This window comes from Neoarius graeffei, chromosome 24, assembly GCF_027579695.1.
Source record: "Neoarius graeffei isolate fNeoGra1 chromosome 24, fNeoGra1.pri, whole genome shotgun sequence".
Classification (NCBI taxonomy): Eukaryota; Metazoa; Chordata; class Actinopteri; order Siluriformes; family Ariidae; genus Neoarius; species Neoarius graeffei.
The window spans coordinates 26253377-26273385 of NC_083592.1; the positions used below are offsets into that span (position 1 = coordinate 26253377).

The window sequence follows — 20009 nt, forward strand, 5'->3', positions numbered from 1 at the left end:
GTTTCATGAACCAAGTTATAGGATTTGTTGACAACTCGCATCGAGTTCGTTACACTTCTACCCGGCGTGAAGCACGTGGTTGTGACGTCATCGTAAACAAATCCGTTCTACTCATCCAGACGACTTCGCAACGGCTCCGTTGCCAGATTTTTTCACTCTGGAACCCGTTCTCAAAAGATTTCGTTTTGGGGCACCCAAAACGCCGGTGCCGTGTGGACGCCAGGCCGAAACGATAAACAATTTTATCAGATTCACCTGAATCCGTTGCCGTGTGGACAGGGCCTAAATCTGCTCCACTGATTTGGACAATTAACTGGCCATCAAAAAATGTATGTGCCATTGTTTTGGGATAAAGGGTTGGCAGTGGGAGGGGTATTCAATGAGAAGGGTAAAAAATTCCATTCCATTCAATGAGAAGAGTGAAAACCCCTCCCACTACCAACTCTGAATCCCATCAGATCAAGTGATCAGTTCTAAAACTGCTTTTCACACCATCTACTACATAGATTAGTGTAGCTGAACTTATGCTGAACACAAAGTCATATGACTGAAAATACTGCTTAGATTAGTTGAAATTGACATCAGAGCAGGCCAAAATCATGAGCGTGTCAGAAAAAGATGAAGAAAAGAGAGCAAACAAGTGATGGCGCGTATTTTAGTTACTCAAGAAGCACGCAAAGATTATGCACTACAGCGCACGCATATCAACCGATATGCTCAGAAGAAATAGAATAAATATTTACACTTGCTCGAGTTGATCTTCGGCTGGATCGAGTCAAAGTTCAAAATGACACCGTTCATTGTCAGTGTCGCAGTTCTCAAGATTGAATCGGTTCGCCGTCCTGAATCATCCAAAGCACCTCCTGAGCATCAAATCACCGTGCCATCTCGCAACAAGTTTTACCTCCAAACAGGCAGCCTAAACTATGGCTGACAGATTTGATCCTGTTTACAGTGGGCGTTCCCATCACGAAAGAGAAACCAATCGAAACCGAAAGAGTCAAAGTGATCGTCAGGCCGTTACTACGTGAAGTCTTTTATGAATGTGTAAGTGGACGCTCAGTGCGCCGACTCCGGTGTGACTGAGTAAGGTGACAAGTTTTATGTTTCATCTAATTTAGGTAATTAAAGAAAAATATTATTATTTGGCAGTGGGCACATAGGAAAGCGAAAAGTATAAAGTTTCTGTCAGTATGTTTATCATGCTTGTATGATAAACATTCACAAAGATATTAATCTAAATACACGACCTACTCATTCTAAACCCGCCGAGCTTTGCCGGAGAAGCTCTCGGCCCCGGAGGGTTAAGGGCTTTAATTTCAAACTAATCAAAACTTTTTAGGCCTGAACGTGATCCAGAGATACTGTGGAAAATGCTTTAGTACTTTAAAAGAAAAACCCCAAAGGAAAACACACTCATACTTTTATTCTTACAGACATCAAAAGAGCACAAATAGGACAATAACCAAATTTACCACGGCGTGCCAGTCCTCCAGAGGTGCTGTCTTCCTATAATCATTGTGCTACTGCATGAGTGCGAGTGCGTCCATGAATGAATAAGAGCTCGGCTCCTCTGCGACGCACTGGATAAAGCAGGTAACGTCCCTCTACCTTATCACCCAAGCACAGAGACTAACACCTGGCCCAAACACACACACACAAACAAAGGTGGCCACAGAGTGCACGCGCGCGCACACACACATTATATGCCACATGATTGACTACCTGCTCTGATAGGGTCCACACTTATCTCAACCGAATTTGCATATTGTGTAATTATTTCCCAGGGTTAATTAGCTCGGCAAAACAGAATGCCCTTAGAGACAGCCTCCCGGTGACAGATTCACCCGTCTCTCTCTCTTCCTGTCTTTCTCTCCGACCCAAACATGTGCCAGTCCGTCAGACTTCCCGCTGTTCCCTAACCTGCTGCGCCTCAGAGAGACCAACATCAAAAGTCTGAAGGTGTGTGTCCATATGTGCGTGTGTGTGTGTGCGTGGAATATATTCAGTCTCCATACGCACACATGAATCATCAGTACAGAAAGCGCAGAGCTTTGAAGCGCCTCTTGAGCTGAGCTCTAGCTGGAGAGACGAGCTCTTAATGGAGGTGCTGGGCCATTACGGCGCATCCTCAGAGCTCTCGGCCCCTCCTGTGATCACTGCTCTCACTGTCGTGCTGAATTCTTGGCTTTTCTTTTTCCCATTTTTTTCGCAGCCAAAGTTCACACCTGCTTGTATGCAGGATGTTATAACAAAATGCATCCATCTCTCTCTCTCTCTCTCTACTGAGAGAAACACTGAAATAGAAAGGCTACATCCACACGACAATGGCAACGAGATTTTTTTTTTTAAATATCACGTCCACATGGGCAACGGATCAGTAAAATATCAGGTTCATATGGCAACGCAACGCTTACTGAAAACGATGCAATACACATGCCACACCTCTACGTGCGCTGTAAGACGGTCCCATCGGAGACACCAGAACAATAGAAGAAGTAGACGCATGCGCATAAACCCCTTCTTCTGTAGCATCAGCCACAAAGTTTTGATTATTAATCAGTAGCGTAAAACGAAAGACGCGGAAAGAGGAATGAACGGGGGTAGATGGAAGCCGGTACGCCAACATTTTGATATCCTCCAGAATTCTTTAATGGTCCGGAATAAATTGAATGCTACACTTTGTTCTTCTACGCCCTTTTTGAGGAATGTATTGTCGGACTTAAACCAACATCTGAAGAGGTGAGATCGCTCCTTTTTTTCCCCTATTTTTGCTGGCGGGATTGTTTTTGGAAAGCAGTGAAAATATTTTGTAAGCGTGTTTCATGAACCAAGTTATAGGATTTGTTGACAACTCGCATCGAGTTCGTTACACTTCTACCCGGCATGAAGCACTGACAGTCATGTGGTTGTGACGTCATCGTAAACAAATCCGTTCTACTCATCCAGACGGCTTCGCAACGGCGCCGTTGCCAGATTTTTCCACTCTGGAACCCGTTCTCAAAAGATTTCGTTTTGGGGCACCCAAAATGCCGGTGCCGTGTGGACGCCAGGCCGAAACGATAAACAATTTTATCAGATTCACCTGAATCCGTTGCCGTGTGGACAGGGCCTAAGAGTGCTTTCACACTCAAAACCTGGGATATTTGACCAGCATGCCCTAACTACCTGTAATTGCACAGGATGTTAAGTTAAAAAAAAAAACCATCCAACACTGCAATTGCTGGAATTTATATTACATTTGAGCTTGGATGACATCTTTAAAAAAAAAAAAAAAAACAGGAAAAATTTTTTGAAAATTAATTTAAAAAAATAAAAGTAGAAAGAAAATTCTGATATGCGTCATTTCTACCCCCCCACCATCATGTGCAACACTGTTTACAGCATGGTTGCCATGGTAATCTGTTCATGCACTGGTTTTCTACGTCTCCCCCCCCACCACCACCGTGCACTCATTCATATCACTCACGCATTTCAAACGTAGCATGAACTAAATCATATTATTGGGGGGGGGGGGAGCCCAACCTTTCAGGTTTATCGTTTAAAATTCTTCGGTCTGAATTTGGATAACGAATTACAAAACCCGAAAATCTAGTGTCAGATCATAAATACTTTTTATTATATAACATTTTAGTTTTTTTTTTTTTAATTTAAGATGCTTGCCGCCCTGCTAATTTATTTCTAGCCTGTACAAATCACTTAAATCATGTTTTTGATAAGCTCTAGGTCAGCCAATTGACTTTTCATTTTGGAAAGATGTGTAAATGTGATTACCGAGTCATTATTATTTGGGGTAGTATTAGTATTATGTTTTGTAAATTGTTTAAAATGATGGCTGCTGTCAGAAAATGGATCGATGTGCTTTTGGGTTGTTTTACAATCAGGGTGCGCAAGCTAAAATCACATTTAACACTTATTATCTTCAATATCAAAAGGCTTGACTAAATAAACTTGGTTGTTTATTGTAGCCCTGTGAACGCTCTATTTACCATGCAAAGTGATAACGTTATTTTTGGTGAATGTATGGTAATTTTTGGTAATATATGTCATATTTAGCAAAATTACTCGTGTCATTTAAAAAAAGTGCTTTTTTGACCACCGGTAGCTCCAAAAGGGATGCACTTAAATCATTCTTTATACCATAAAACACATATTTGGTTCCATATCATTGGAAACATCGTTAAGTTTTATTGTTGAATGCCAGTAAGTTTTCAGACTATTTTGATCAAATTAGTATGTAATTGTGTCAAAAAAAAGTCCTCTCCGAGACGGCTAATTTCTCAATATAAAATAACATATCTAAAATGATTATTTTCATCCTAAAATGTGGTCAAGATATTGGGACATAAATATTAGAGACAACTAACACAAAGCTTACAGCCTTATATTTAAAAGCACTATGGAAGTAGCGGATTCTGAATTGTCAAAAAAAAAAAAAACGTCCTCTCCGAGAATCACTTCATTTGTTTCTCCCATCTTATAGCAGATTACACAAAACTACCATACACACACGTCAAAAAATTACCTGAAATCTGTTCTTTAACTTGTCCTTCACTTAAAAACTGGTACAAGAACCAGTTTGAATCAAAAGGGGTGTTCACACGGCAACTTTTACTCCGGTGTAGCACCGGGGCTGCCCCGGTAGAGCGTTCACACGGTACAAAGTTATACTGGTGTAGCCCCTGAAAGCTGCTTAAACCGGTGCAAATCTAACCCTGCTCGCGAGGTGGTTTAAGAAATTTACTCCGGAGTAAACGCTAGTTTGCGGGGCAGCACCGATATAAAATGGGACGTCTGAACGCTACAGGGGTAGACTCGCTACGCGTGACGAGAGTTGATTACATACGGGCATTGCATAATTTGCATCCTGGTATTTTGCGCTTCCGAAATGGCGAATATCAACAACAACAGAACTGCGTGTCTTCCAGTGTTGCCAGATTGGGCGGTTTTAAGTGCATTTTGGCGGATTTGAACATATTTTGGGCTGGAAAACATCAGCAGTATCTGGCAACACTGGTGTCTTCATCCACGTTGTTTTCCCGGCGCTTGGTGATGCCATGACAACCGGGAAAAGGAAGTACATTTTCACGCATGCGCATATTTCATTTCCGCATTATTACTATCGTATAGCACGGTCGCAAAAACTGCCGTGTGAACGCAAGTGGGGCTGCACCGGTGCTAACACGCTTCTCTCTAGTAAGCAGGTTTGTGACGTGTGAACGCTCCACAAAATTTACACCGGTGTAAGATATATCGCAACAAAATACATCGGTGCAGCATTGATGCAAATATGTGCCGTGTGAACACCCCTAATTTGAACTTTGTACCCTGATTGTAAAACAACCCTTTTCTAGTTTGTCTTTGACACCTCTGTGGGCGGAGTCTCATTTTTTAGCATTTCTGAAAGGTGTATATTTTGTTTGAACCAGACCGAGTGCAAAGCGAAAGCTCTGCGTGAGATGCCCTTTATATTTTTAAAGGTTTTTCATTGTTTTTATTCCATGTCATGACTTGTTTTCATTAAAACCAACGGCTCAAGATGTACTTTTGACCAGTTAAAAAATAAAAATAAAAAAAATGTATGAACTAATTTTAAAAAAGGGTTCACCAACACAACCTTATGCCGTGCTTTCACTGTGTGCTAAGGACGCTCATAAATGAACACTGTTCTGTTCCTCTGATGAAGAATTTAGTCCTCCGCATGAAACGTCCTTTTATTCCAAGGTTGCATTTCATTCCCGATTCGCTTCAATTTCCAGAATGTTCTGTTGCTTTGCTTTGCTTATTTTCTTTTGCACGCTAACACATTGTGCGGAAAAATATCAAGAGGTCATCAAGACTCCCTTCTCTTTTCCGTGCTCACGTGAGGCTTCTGATGATCTCCCTGGATGTGTACAAGAGCTCGGACCGTCCCAGGATTTTGGCTCTCGCTGAATAATTACAGCTTGATCAGAAGCAGGGAACTTGACTAGATGAATCTGTCACTTTTTTATACCACAATGACCTTCTCTGTGTTAGCCACTTGGCTATCGCCTACAGTCAGCAGGAGAAAAGGCACCAGCTGCATGGATGTACCACGCACTCACGGTCACTCAGCCTCCCATCTGTACGCCGCATGTGAGAGCATTAAGCAGAGCAAAGTACAAATATGTACAAACAGCTGCAGACATGGGGGATCTGAAACAAAATTGCACTAAAACATCCCCAATTTGTTTTGACAAATCCACAATTCATACCGGTCTTTCAGCACTTAGTGCCAAACACACTGGAACACTGGAGCTGGGATCAAATGTCAAGATTACTAACTGCTAGTTGTCACATTGTGCAAACAGCACATCATGCACAAGGACATGTGTTACAGTGGAAGGTTAAACAGGCTACGCTGGAAGGACATGCTCGGGAGACAAGTATGCAAAAGCTCACTGATTGATGAGTAAATACAGTACGGGAGAATACCGCCGCATCCAAACGTGCTCCGTGTGGGCGTCTGGTGGGATTTTTCCATGAGTTAGCGAGGATTTGTAAGCTAATTGAGGTAAACCGTTTCAAAACTCATGAGCTATTTAAACGTTAAAGCGCGTTAATGCGGATTTCTCCGAGCCTGGACTTAGTCGCGTTTACGCTTATTAATCATGATGCCATAACACGCCTGCTACTTCTCCAGGCCACTTTTAAAGAGCTCCTCTAAAATGACTACCTGCCTTGGCCACACACGTTGACTAAACAAACTTCTCATACGACCGAATCCTCTCGGTGATTTGAATAGCCGAGTCTCATCGGCTCATTTTCATTTTGGTAAATGATTAAGAATTAAACAAGCTGGGTTAGGAATTACACAGTTGGTACGGCAGCACTCAACAGTCGAGCCATTCGAACGTGGACCTTCACTCTCCACTGGAACCATAGAGCCATTCAGTCACCAGTTATCCGCACGCTTCCCTTGTCAACAGCACAGGTTTATGGGAAATTCAATATTATCGGGTTGGAACGGTGGCGGCGTGGAGGACGGCTCGGTGCTGGATGATAAAGCTGGAGCCGAGTTTTGTGGTGGCGCGTGGACTTCCTGATAGCGAGGAAAAACTAGCCGTCTCAAGTTGGCTAAAGAGCTACTGGCACTTCTTTCCTGTAGATTTGTTCTCCACACCTGGCCAGTCACAGACAAGGTGCCTGTTCAGAGACACGAAGGAGCCATGAAAGAGCTCTCGTGTCTCGTACAAAAGGGGGTGAAAACTGAAGGAATTGGGGGGGGGGGGGGGGGGGGGAACTAAAAAAAAACCCATTGGGTTTTAACTACGGGAGAGATCATTGGAAGCCAGCAAGATAACCAAAGCCAGCTGAGAGGATGAGGCCAGAATAATAACATGTCTTGTGCATGCCAAAAGACAGGAAATGGAAAGTGAGAGGGAAAAAAAAAAGTTTAATTAAAGAGATAGACACTCGGTACATAAAGAAGCTCGGCCCATCACTGTACAGAGGCGTGACCTTGCTACCATGGAGCTAATCTCAACAAAATTTGGTGGTGCATTGTTTCAAATCAATATCTCATTAACAAAGTACAAAAGGACTGGTGCCTGTCTAGTAGGGGTTCCCTGTTAAAAGACAGCTCTCGGCTACGTACAGCCAGAAAGGTCATCTTCGTCAAATCTCGACCCGCCTCGCGCCGAGCCTGTGATTGTCAGATTAAATTACTGCTTGGGTTTAATTGACGCAGGCGAGGTGAGCGAGCAGCCACTTGTGCGAGGGTTTGGAGGAAAGGCCTGCTGTGAAGGGCCTGGCTTCGGGTCCTCGCAGCAGATTGGATGTGTTTAAGGTTGACCTGACAGGAAGATTGGGAGCAGACATCTGAGAGAAGGCCTCGTCCCCTGGAACACGTGCAAATGCACAGCTTCAGAAAGATGTGCGCTCCGACGACGACAGGTCCACACGTGAAAATAACACTACATGCATATGCATGAACTTCTCCGGCATCACCGCCCACGTACAGTCTGAGCTATACAGTGGTGCCAGAGTCTCCTGGTGTACATAAAGTTACCGTAAATCAATATTTTCCCCCGACATGCTCGCAAACTCGATAAATACGTCGACGGACATGTACGCATGGGTTAAAACAGGTGAGCGCCCCTGGACCTGAGCTATTGACCCTTGCTTCGGCTGTGTCGTAAGTTCATACGTTTAATTAAGCCCAGTCCAGTCAGCACGCATGTCCTTGCAATAAGGTCACAAACAAGGTCTCGGACGCCAAAGTTCACCCGTGCTTGGGGCTTTAAGAAGTGTCTTCGAGAGATGTGAACAAAGACAGCTTCAAGGTGATGCAATAGCCAGCTGGAATACATATCGCCTCCTCCTGACAGCTCAACCCAGACCGGGTCTTATCTCAAAGACGTGCAGGTTAGTCATGTACGAGGCAGGCATAGGGGAACAGAACATCTCCAAAACACGGATTCCGATGCTCCCGCGAGGAATATATGAGTAGGAAAAACAAGGGATAAATAATGGATGGCGTTCCTGAGGAGACAGAGGCGGCTGTTGGGTACACGCTGTGTGAACATTATCCACTACCCCGGCCTGCGTGTCACCTTGGACTGATGCTGACTCCAAATCAACACTCACCACTGACTTCCTCATGCACTGGGATTGTTGAGGGGGATTTAGAGGCCATATAAAAGCCAGGGGTCCAAACTGCACCAATATGATTCTATAGGCGTGGTATTATTTACTCGTTTACTTATGTAAACAGTCTACGCTCCAGCATGGGGCATGACGCTGTGGACACATCAGTGGCCCAGGTACATTTCAGCCCATTTCATGTTTGGTGATTAGCTTTTTATTCATAGTTGTAGCTACTTGCCCTGTGATGCATAAATGACTTTTCTGGCAGTGGAGTATGAGCTTAGTACGATTAGGTACATTATTTTCAGCATACATTTTTTTTTTATTTTTTTTTTAAACGAAAAGGTCTTTAAAAGGTTTTTTTTTGACAGCAATAATAATTGTACTGCAAAACATACAATATATTAACAACAAGGGCATATCACACTAAATATATTCGGCATAACACAAGTATGGACCGATATTTAAAGGAGAACTGAAGTCATTTTTAAACTTGCTTTATTTCCTAATTAACGTGTTATTCAATGACGTTTTCGGTTTTAGTAACCTTATATCGTGACTCGTATTGGCAACTAATTGCAATTAAATATTATACTTATCGGCCTGTTCGGTTTTTAGCCGTGTTGAATTTAGTTCGTTTGGTCCACGGAAGGGTGGCACGGTGGTGTAGTGGTTAGCACTGTCGCCTCACAGCAAGAAGGTCCGGGTTCGAGCCCCGTGGCCGGCGAGGGCCTTTCTGTGCGGAGTTTGGATGTTCTCCCCGTGTCCGCGTGGGTTTCCTCCGGGTGCTCCGGTTTCCCCCACAGTCCAAAGACATGCAGGTTAGGTTAACTGGTGACTCTAAATTGACCGTAGGTGTGAATGTGAGTGTGAATGGTTGTCTGTGTCTATGTGTCGGCCCTGTGATGACCTGGCGACTTGTCCAGGGTGTACCCCGCCTTTCGCCCGTAGTCAGCTGGGATAGGCGCCAGCTTGCCTGCGACCCTGTAGAACAGGATAAAGCGGCTAGAGATAATGAGATGAGATGAGATGGTCCATGGCAGGCGTCGCTTTTCCGCGCGATCTTCACAAGACTTGTGCGAGACTTCGAAACGTGACGTGTCAGCGCCGCCATTTTGAAAACTGTTTTCCAAACTCAAAACGAGTTTAAATGACGATTACCGCCTACTTTTTTCAAACTTCCCTGATTGCTATCAAAACAAACAAAACTTCCGGCTTGATCACGTCAGCATTCGAAAGACGGCGAGCGCGTCTTTTGACAACGTTGGCAGATGTCGGTCACTTTGATTTCCGCTGTACGTTTTACTTCCGTCCTACGATGTCTCGCACAGGCCTCAACGCATCTCGTTTACGGCCGTCGCTTTGACATACGGACTGATCTATTACAGAGCATGTTTCAAACACTCATAACTTGCTATAGCAGCGACAAAATAGCCATCAAAAATGCATTCCTGTATTTAATAAAATGAGAAACAGAATTCTGATGATAAAAAATTGCCTTCAGTTCTCCTTTAAATTCATTTCAGATGTACCGTATACACCGTGCTAAATCTTTGGGATTCCAGGACTTTAACTTGTAAAACATTATTTTCATCAAGATCTTCTATCTTTCAGAGGCACGACCATTTTAAACGGCTATTTCTTCACTATAACACACACTTCCCGAATATTTTCTTTTCCAAAACCTTAGGCTTGACATAAAACAGGACAGGAGTTGTAAAATGATGCAAATAAGTGGTCTAATACAGACCATTGACCTTATACAAGAGAAGTAAAACATTGTCTAGATGATGTACAAAAGAGAAACAGAGTGAAGCCATGTACTCAAAGCGTTCAATAAACTCATGCCACCTCTGCAAGGATCTGACACTTAAAGTTCTGCAGGCACTTAAGAAATGAATAAACGAAGCGACAGAGAGAGTGCGGAGGAAAAAAAAAAAAAAGAGGAACACTGCTCAGCGCAAGCTGCTGCTTCTCAATGCCCTCTCTCTCTCTCTCTCTTGCTCGCTCTCTCAGTCTCCCTGTCTCTGTCTCGGAACAAAAAAGCAACAATAAGAAATCCAAAGGGAAAAAATAGTGAGAGAAAAAAAAAAATATTCTAGTCATTTAGAAAAACGGCTCTTTTCCCTCAGGGGCTCGGGCCCTAAGCCTGTCCCGGTTAGGCCTGAATGAGATCTTTGGAAGCTTCTTAAGCTTTCAATGTGGGTTTTGTTCCTGCTATTCCTTCGCTTGGCTGACAGAAAATAGGTAACTGGATTAGGCCTCAAATTCAGAGTAAAGTGAACTCCCAAAAAAACCTTGTGTATGCCGGCCCCACCTCTCCCTCTCCCCTTCTCCCTCGTCCACTCGGCCTCTCCAGAGACACTAGATGTGGGCCGTTGGGGCTGTGATCTTTTAAGAGTGCTAGGAGATTATGCAGGCTTGGGGGCTTCGACACTATGAACCCCGGGGGGGAGCAAAAAGTAAGAGTGCTAAAGGCAGTTAAGGGCTCCTTAACGAGGGTAAGGAAGCGTATTAATCAACTCAACTGTGGGCAGGAACAGGCTCCCCGGGCTGAGAAGAACGACGTGCAGGTGGTCTGCAGCTCAGCAGGAAGTCAAGGAGGGGAGGAGAGGAGCCTGAGCCTGGTACAATACCGCGAGAAAAGATTAAAAAGTTCCAGAGAATGAGAGTGGGCCTGAACCGCCCACTACTCTAGGGCCTGAGAGAATGGGTGGAGAAGAGAGAAAAACACACATGTGGACTCACAAATACAAACACGCCTTGAAACTGGGAGCCAAAGAGATATGAGCGCAGTGTTTACGGACACACGCAAAAGTCATGCTTTCCTCCCACCTGAAAACGTGTCCAACATGCTTCAGGACGCTAAGAGGTACAAGTGTCAGGGCCTGTTTTGGGGGGGGGCAGAAGACTGACGTTATCTTACTACATGACGCTGGATGTTGCCAGGATGTCATTATTTTACCAGGACGTCTCATTTCTGTATCATGAATGAACCTGTTGCATCACGAGAGTTCATTTAAAACTGTCCCAAGACAGCGGGACGGTCTATAAACAGTCGATATATGAATAAGGGGTGTAGCGTAATGATTCGATCAGTATCCATTTCAGGATTCTTGGATCTGTACCTGTATTCGGATTTCAACCACTCTTCTCCCAAAAACACTGGAAAGTGGAATTGATCACAACTAGAGACGTCATGTTTTTGTTTTTTTAAATTCCTCTCATGTAGTCATGTCCTTTTTTTTTTTTTACACTTGCCTGCAATATTTTCTAAAGATTTTTATTTAGTTGTATTTACAAAAATATAAACAAACTCGAAGCCTAATTTAAACCAGTGTGACCCTGACCAGGCAGTTATTAATGATGATTGAATAAATCTTTTCAATATTAGGCGTATTAGACGTTCGCTGACCGTGCTGTGAAAATCGTCCATGCAGACGCTCATCCGAGTTTCCAAATCTGTCATTGCTTAACTCTTGAATATTTTCTATCATTAAAAAGCTTATAATCTCTGCTTTCCAAAGAAATGCGTCCGGTTAAGATCTGTTCAGTACTTTGGGAATAACAACAGGTTGAAGTTGGTACAGCAGAGTTCACTCTCTGCTCGAGTGACGTCAGGAAACTGCCGGTGCTTTTGGAGTCACGGGAAAGCGGTCAGGCTCGCTCGCTCTCTCTCTCTCTCTCCTGATCGGTTTCCGACTGGATTACTCACGGATATCAAACGTTTATAGGGATGTTCTCTCGCTCTCACCGTTTCTGATGAAATATTCAGTAAAATTTTCCGTCAGCTAGTTTTGATGTTATGATTCACGGGAGACTTTGAAGTGAGTTTTTGTAGCTTTACCTACTTATTTTTTCAAATCAAACTATTCATGTAAATAAATAACTATATTTTAGAATATAACTGGAGTTGTTTTGATGAAAAATATTGAGATCTTAGTAGTCAGAATGAGATTTTAAAAAACCGGAAGCCAGAAACATGAGTGTCAATTTCAATTCAATTAATACGAGTTGTTTATTGGATGTGGCTCTCACAGTTTTTTCAAGGTTAGCCTTGAAAGTTGTGAATATTAATCGAAATAATAATAATTTATAATCTTTCATATAAACACTAGTAGGCCCTACTTAGAAATACAAAAGGCTTGCAGAGCACAAAGAGGGGATTAGAAATAATCTTTTATTACTTTATTTTGATAGAGAATGGTAGATGTGAATGATATTCAATGCTTATTTATGCATATTTTATAATTAATATTGATTTCTCCTTCTTTGCGATGTATAAATGAGAGTGAAGATCAGCTTTATATTGTGCAAATAAAGCCATTTCGTGAAACTCTGAAGAAGTGTACCGATTTAACATTATCTAGCATACTTAATACTAATTAGGCGGCACGGTGGTGTAGTGGTTAGCGCTGTCGCCTCACAGCAAGAAGTTCCGGGTTCGAGCCCCGTGGCCGGCGAGGGCCTTTCTGTGCGGAGTTTGCATGTTCTCCCCGTGTCCGCGTGGGTTTCCTCCGGGTGCTCCGGTTTCCCCCACAGTCCAAAGACATGCAGGTTAGGTTAACTGGTGACTCTAAATTGACCGTAGGTGTGAATGTGAGTGTGAATGGTTGTCTGTGTCTATGTGTCAGCCCTGTGATGACCTGGCGACTTGTCCAGGGTGTACCCCGCCTTTCGCCCGTAGTCAGCTGGGATAGGCTCCAGCTTGCCTGCGACCCTGTAGAACAGGATAAAGCGGCTAGAGATAATGAGATGAGACTTAATACTAATTAAATGCTGATTAGAAACTTTGTATTCAGTATACAACCATCTGCATGCCTGCCAATTTCGATGTAAATATCTTGAAAAACAGAAAAGTTATTAAGAAAAAAAACATTTGATCTCATTGGTTAATGAGGCCCATTTTGGACCATGTGATCCTCGTACAGAATCTCATCTCATCTCATTATCTGTAGCCGCTTTATCCTTCTACAGGGTCGCAGGCAAGCTGGAGCCTATCCCAGCTGACTACGGGCGAAAGGCGGGGTACACCCTGGACAAGTCGCCAGGTCATCACAGGGCTGACACACAGACACAGACAACCATTCACACTCACATTCACACCTACGCTCAATTTAGAGTCACCAGTTAACCTAACCTGCATGTCTTTGGACTGTGGGGGAAACCGGAGCACCCGGAGGAAACCCACACGGACACGGGGAGAACATGCAAACTCCGCACAGAAAGGCCCTCACCAGCCACGGGGCTCGAACCCGGACCTTCTTGCTGTGAGGCGACAGCGCTAACCACTACACCACCATGCCGCTCCCTCGTACAGAATATTACGGCAAGTTTCTAAAAAATTAAGCCGTTTTTTCAATCTTTGATTTGTAATATGTCAAGAACGGATAAACATTTTAATTCTGTAAAAAAAAAAGTCTGTTGTTCTGCATTCAATTCTGAATTCAGTGAGATCAGTTTCAAGCAATTTGGAATGAACTGTCACCTGATACGCTGATGAATACATCGTGCAGTGACTCACATTCATGTCCCACGAGCTTCAAATCTGAGCGCTCGCCCACATGAAATGAAAAATCTCACACTCGTTTAATTTTTGTTTTGTTCCTGGTCTCTTGTTGTACACCTCCAGTCTCAACCAGATTCCACGTGAACATACCGTAGTGTGCCTCTTGCTCGTATCTCTATTTGTATCCATTTCGAACATATCGGTTCGTTCTAAATTAAGTATTCGTATCCATGTCAATCCCGAGTGTGCAGATTTCGGTTATGGATGTTGGTGTAATGACCATCATTACCATACAGACACTTCGCAGCTACAGGACGCACAAATAACACATTGGTGTAGAGGATTTTAAACTTAATATACAGTGCATAAGAAATGGGAAATGGTGGAGTTCGTGCTCAGGACCATTGGGAAACTACCTTAGAACGTTACTGATCTGACTAAGGACAACTAATCAATTCAAGCAACAGGCTAAACACAAGCTTGACACTTCCTGTGCGGCAGTGAGCTCTTTGGGACGGCACTTCTGACTTGTTTCCAGATCGTAGGAACTGTTCTGGGTACCAGACGTCACTCAAATCCTTCTATGTCCGTCTGAGTTACATGTCGGTCCTGGGATCGAGATGCTGACCTCTTCTGCTCCTTGGACCTGCCTGATCCATCCTGGTGCCCTGTGTCTGGTTGGAGTCTCATCGCATCGCTCCTGTGCAGGACGGCCCCACGTGGACAGTTGAAAGTCACACCTGGAGGATGCTCTGGACACTTACAGTAATGCTTTTACGGCTGAGGACTACAGTTGACTTGCTAACTTTAGGACTGCAGTTGTCATGAACAGTTTTGCACTCAAGTTTCCATCAATGAAGAGTTAGAACATTAACGACACTGACTTCATGTTAACACTGTTAATGTTGTCTGTTGTTGCCCAAACGAGGATGGGTTCCCTTTTGAGTCTGGTTCCTCTCGAGGTTTCTTCCTCATGTCGTCTGAGGGAGTTTTTCCTTGCCACCGTCGCGCTCATTGGGATAGATTAGGGATAAGATTAGCTCGTGTTTTAAGTCGTTCAAATTCTGTAAAGCTGCTTTGCGACAATGTTTATTGTAAAAAGCGCTATACAAATAAACCTGACTTCTATGTGAATCTGCCTCACCCATTTATCTTTCTCAAAATATACACTACCGTTCAAAAGTTTGGGGTCACTTTGAAATGTCCTTATTTTTGAAAGAAAAGCACTGTTCTTTTCAACGAAGATCACTTTAAACTAATCAGAAATCCACTCTATCCATTGCTAATGTGGTAAATGACTATTCTAGCTGCAAACGTCTGGTTTTTGGTGCAATATCTCCATAGGTGTATAGAGGCCCATTTCCAGCAACTCTCACTCCAGTGTTCTAATGGTACAATGTGTTTGCTCATTGCCTCAGAAGGCTAATGGATGATTAGAAAACCCTTGTACAATCATGTTAGCACAGCTGAAAACAGTTGAGCTCTTTAGAGAAGCTATAAAACTGTAGTCTGGCTAACGCGACTTCAAAGCTCTGCGAGCATTTGGTCTGGCAAAGATATTAAGCCCAACCGTTTCCCAAAGTGCGTGGTTGACCCGCCTCCCTGAAATGCCTCAGTTTGCTACTGGTTGAAGCCAGAAAAGGCTGTGACGAAGCTTAAACCAATCACATCACTCTTTCCTCTGACGTATGCGACGCGACGGGGCTAACTGGTAGATTAAACTCTTACCGAAGCCGGTCGGGAGCAAGGCGGAAACGTCCTTCCTTTCAATAAATACCTCCAGGGCTGCTCTTTGCTCCGTTTTCAATGAGAACTTGCTCCATGTTCGTAATGTTTCTAGTGAATGAAGCGCTTCCGGCATAGATTCTGTAAACAATCTATGGCTTCCGGTCGCAGTTCTACTACGTCACTGCCTTGAACACGCCTCTACCCAGGGCCGTTGGAGATGCTCAAAGTTGATTGGCTCCCGATTTTTCGGGAGCTTGGAAGAGCTGTAGATAGCTTGCCTGGCCAGACTAAGCTCGCAACAGGCCCTCGTGTTGCGTCACGCTTAGGATGGGCGGGCCCAGGCTAATAAAACTGACCTTCCTTTGAGCAGATTGAGTTTCTGGAGCATCACATTTGTGGGGTCGATTAAATGCTCAAAATGGCCAGAAAAATGTCTTGACTATATTTTCTATTCATTTTACAACTTATGGTGGGAAATAAAAGTGTGACTTTTCATGGAAAACACAAAATTGTCTGGGCGACCCCAAACTTTTGAACGGTAGTGTATGGAGCAGACACCAAACCGTCCTGTCGGCTTGAAGTTACCTCTCTTCATCCGTACAAATCGAACCCATTCGTTCCTTAAGTGTCCCGCTGACTTTGGACTATAATGGATTGAAATTCCGCCCTTTTTTTAAAAAAAATAAATCGGCTACACTTGAACAGCCTTGAATGACACACCTCTTAGGAAGCATGCTTTAGTTTTGGAATCAATTTTTAAAAAAATCATTAAAAACACATCCTACACTTTGCAAAGCAGACGCAGCCAGAAATGCCACGAACTTTCAAGCGTTGCGTGTATGACTTCACTTCGTTTGAATTAAAGCTAGACTGCCTATTCAGATTTTTCAAGTGTAGGTCATAAAAAGAATTTTCCCCGACACCCAATTATTTTTGTTTAGTGGCTCGAAAGCTACTGAATTTGACTTTCAATTTTATTAGTTTTTTTTTTTTTTTAACAGAACAATTAATGAATTTAGGGACACATGACCCTAAATTATCCGCTATTTTTTTCCCCCATGACCCAATTCAAGATACTACGTCATGCATCACGTGGTGGGCTTTCCCCGTTCGCGCAAGGCATTGTGGGATACAAATTTGAAACAGGAGAGAAAAATGGAGGACACGACTGAACCGTGAAAGACCGACTCCAGTAACGGAAAGCGAGAAAGAAAGACGTTATGTTGTATACGAAGGAAAGGAAACGCAGGAAAGATCAAACTAATAAATATCGGCGCTCAGCGAGCACCACGGTGTGATCAGCTGTTCGTTTAGCGACAGAATGATGGAACTGTCAGTGCACGCTCAAAGGTAAACCTGCGCATGCACAGCACACACACACACACGGACTTCCTCTGTCTGCTTGACTGCACGAAGCAGCGAGAGATTTCATGCACATTATTTGCATTTCAAATTAAAGAACTTCCCAGCCACAGAATGGCCTGATATTTTGAGAGATATTACAGAAATAAACATACCGTATTTATCCTTATAGAAGCGCCCTCCCTATTTGACGCGCCTCCACGATTTTCAGAGCTAGAATAGTATTTACCAACCATTTTCTTCATTTAACAAACTTTAAATCCAACAAACCACAACAGAGACGTTCAATTTCACCGCTGATTTTTTTTTTACCGGAAACCGCGTTAGTAAACATGGACAATATAAAATACGGACATTCACTCTGCTGTGGATATCAATACGGGTGGAGACGTACCTTTTGTTTGCACCACTCTTGTACACGTTTACGGTGAACATTAAATGTTTTTGCAGCTAAGTGTTTGCCTTTCTGCTCTGCCAGTTCTACAACCTTTAATTTAAAACTAGCGGTGAAGGATCGTTTTGAGGACGACATTTTGTTTTGTGAGCTCATAAACATCGACGATGACGTGAATTGTGACGTCACTACAAATAGTTTACTTACCAATGTTATCCTTATAAGTGAGCTGGACATTGTTTAATTGACTTTTTGGACATATAACTGTATTTTCATGTGTTTCAAAATAAATGTTTTAAATTCCGATGATTTTGTCATGTTCGATTTTTGTCATTTAAGGGTCGAAATTGACGCTCCCCCTTCATGTTTTGCATCGTGCCCGGGCGCGTTTATTAGGATAAATACGGTATATCACAATGAGCACAGTTCAGACGGAACTAAATTTCACCGATTTTATGAAATCGAAAGGCCGTCTAGCTTTAACAATAATTTACCAGGAATGCATTCGTGTAATGGCGGAATCAAAGAGCCAAACTTGACCGGCTAAACAGAACATGTTCCCGGTCTCGTATTAAAATACAATTTGAACATGTCTAGTTTTATAAAGGTGTAATTTCCAGGGGTGATGTGATTTTCCTAAGACTGGCGCTTTAATCACAAGCTGTTCGCCGAGTCCAAAATACAAACTCGATGCAAATAACGAACAGAGAACACAATTAACACGTTTACAAACATGCAAAAGCCACTTAGCCGATAAAGCCATGTGAAAAACAGCCCGTCCCGTCCCAGTCGTGATGCATGACCACTTGCAGAATATTTCCAGCAGCAACCTTTTTCCAACATTGTACAGATTAAACTCGGCACTGCTTACTTTGTTTTAAGGCTTCCTATAGAAATTCTGTGCAGGTGACTGTATCTAAACTTGCTGTACCAACACACACACAGTCACTCGCTGTCCTTGTACGAGTTCCTCTGCTGCTGTCCGGGCATGTGTAATGAAAGTGCATGGAAAGGGAAGCTGGACTTGCCTAATGTGAGAGCGCAGAATTGGGAAAACCTTGGCTAGAGCTGCTCTAACGACCTCACGCTGCTAGCATTACAAAGTGCAAAAGGTTCTGGGGACAAGACGGAGCGAGGCGAGGAGAGAGTGAGCGAGACCTCATTATATGAATCCTCAACTATTCCAGTTGAAATATTTATTAAGACATTATTATGGGTTCTTTCCATCGCCTCTGAGAGTCTAAGTCCTCGTTCCTACTCTCTCTCTCTCACACACCGACACACGAGGACATCAGCAGGACCGGAAAGTGGTCCTCTTCGTATCGATGGCGTGTTTTCCCTCGTCTGCGCAGCTCTCCACACGTAGCGTGGCGATGAAACGGTTACGTCAAAGTGAGAATGGCTGAAGTGCGAGGATTTACACTCGCTGATGGCTACTTCACAGAATTCCTTCTCATTCGTTTCCATGTGTTTAAGTGGAGAAAAAAAAAATAGCCGACTGTCGTAAAGCGAATTCGTTAAAATAAGCGAAGGGTGTCAAAGTTACTTTGGTGCGATGGGAAGGCCGTCACGAAGGCACTTGTTTGTCGAGCGTGAGAAAGCGAGCTGTACGGATTCCGATGTGATGTTAATAATGTGGATAATCATGCTTCTCAGAACAGTGCGTGTGAAGGTACCATTGGATGTGGTACAGGAAGTGTGTTGACAGCTCACACGGCGCTCGTGTGTCATGCCGGTAACTGACAGTATAAGGCGTGTGATGTGGCTCACGTACACACACACACGCACACGGAGACGTGGAGTGCGGACATCAGTGAAACAAAGCGTTAGCGATCTGCCAACAGATTTTTTTTCCCCCCTTCGTCTTTTGTCGGACCACTACGCTGAATTACTTTAGAGCGGGTTATCTCTTTGATTGGGCAGGTGTTATCTGTGTGTAGGGGGGTGCCTAGGGAGTGTGTACTGTATGTATGTGTACAGGATTAAGTGTTGTATCCGCAGAAAGCGATAAGAGATGTGATGGGCTGCGGTTGGGGAATTATGGATTTTAATGATAGTGAATCTCATGGTCAACAGCTACAGGGGATGTGGCTCTCTCTGATCAACCTACTCATCTCTCTCTCTCTCTGTGTGTGTGTGTGGTTAGTATGGTGGCGTAATATGCCTCTTCACTATTCCATTTCATTTGCAGCTTCGCAAACATAACATCACTTCCATCAGGATATCAATCTTGCAAAACGTAAGGTTTAATGAATTTCCATTAGGACCTAGAAAAAAAAAAAAAGATACACGTGTATGTATATACACACTGTAGTTCAAGTATCACTTGTATTTTTATAATATTTACACATCCAAGATGGACGGGGAAGAAAAAAAACGCTTTAAAAATCCTGTGTACTTTTAATC

The 20009-nt window shown here is 43.3% G+C and overlaps 1 protein-coding gene across 1 annotated transcript in view; it reads right to left on the reverse strand.

The window, feature by feature from the left end:
- arb2a (ARB2 cotranscriptional regulator A) overlaps positions 1 to 20009 on the reverse strand; it is a 310752-nt gene that overhangs the window by 137689 nt on the left and 153054 nt on the right. The window lies entirely within an intron of this gene.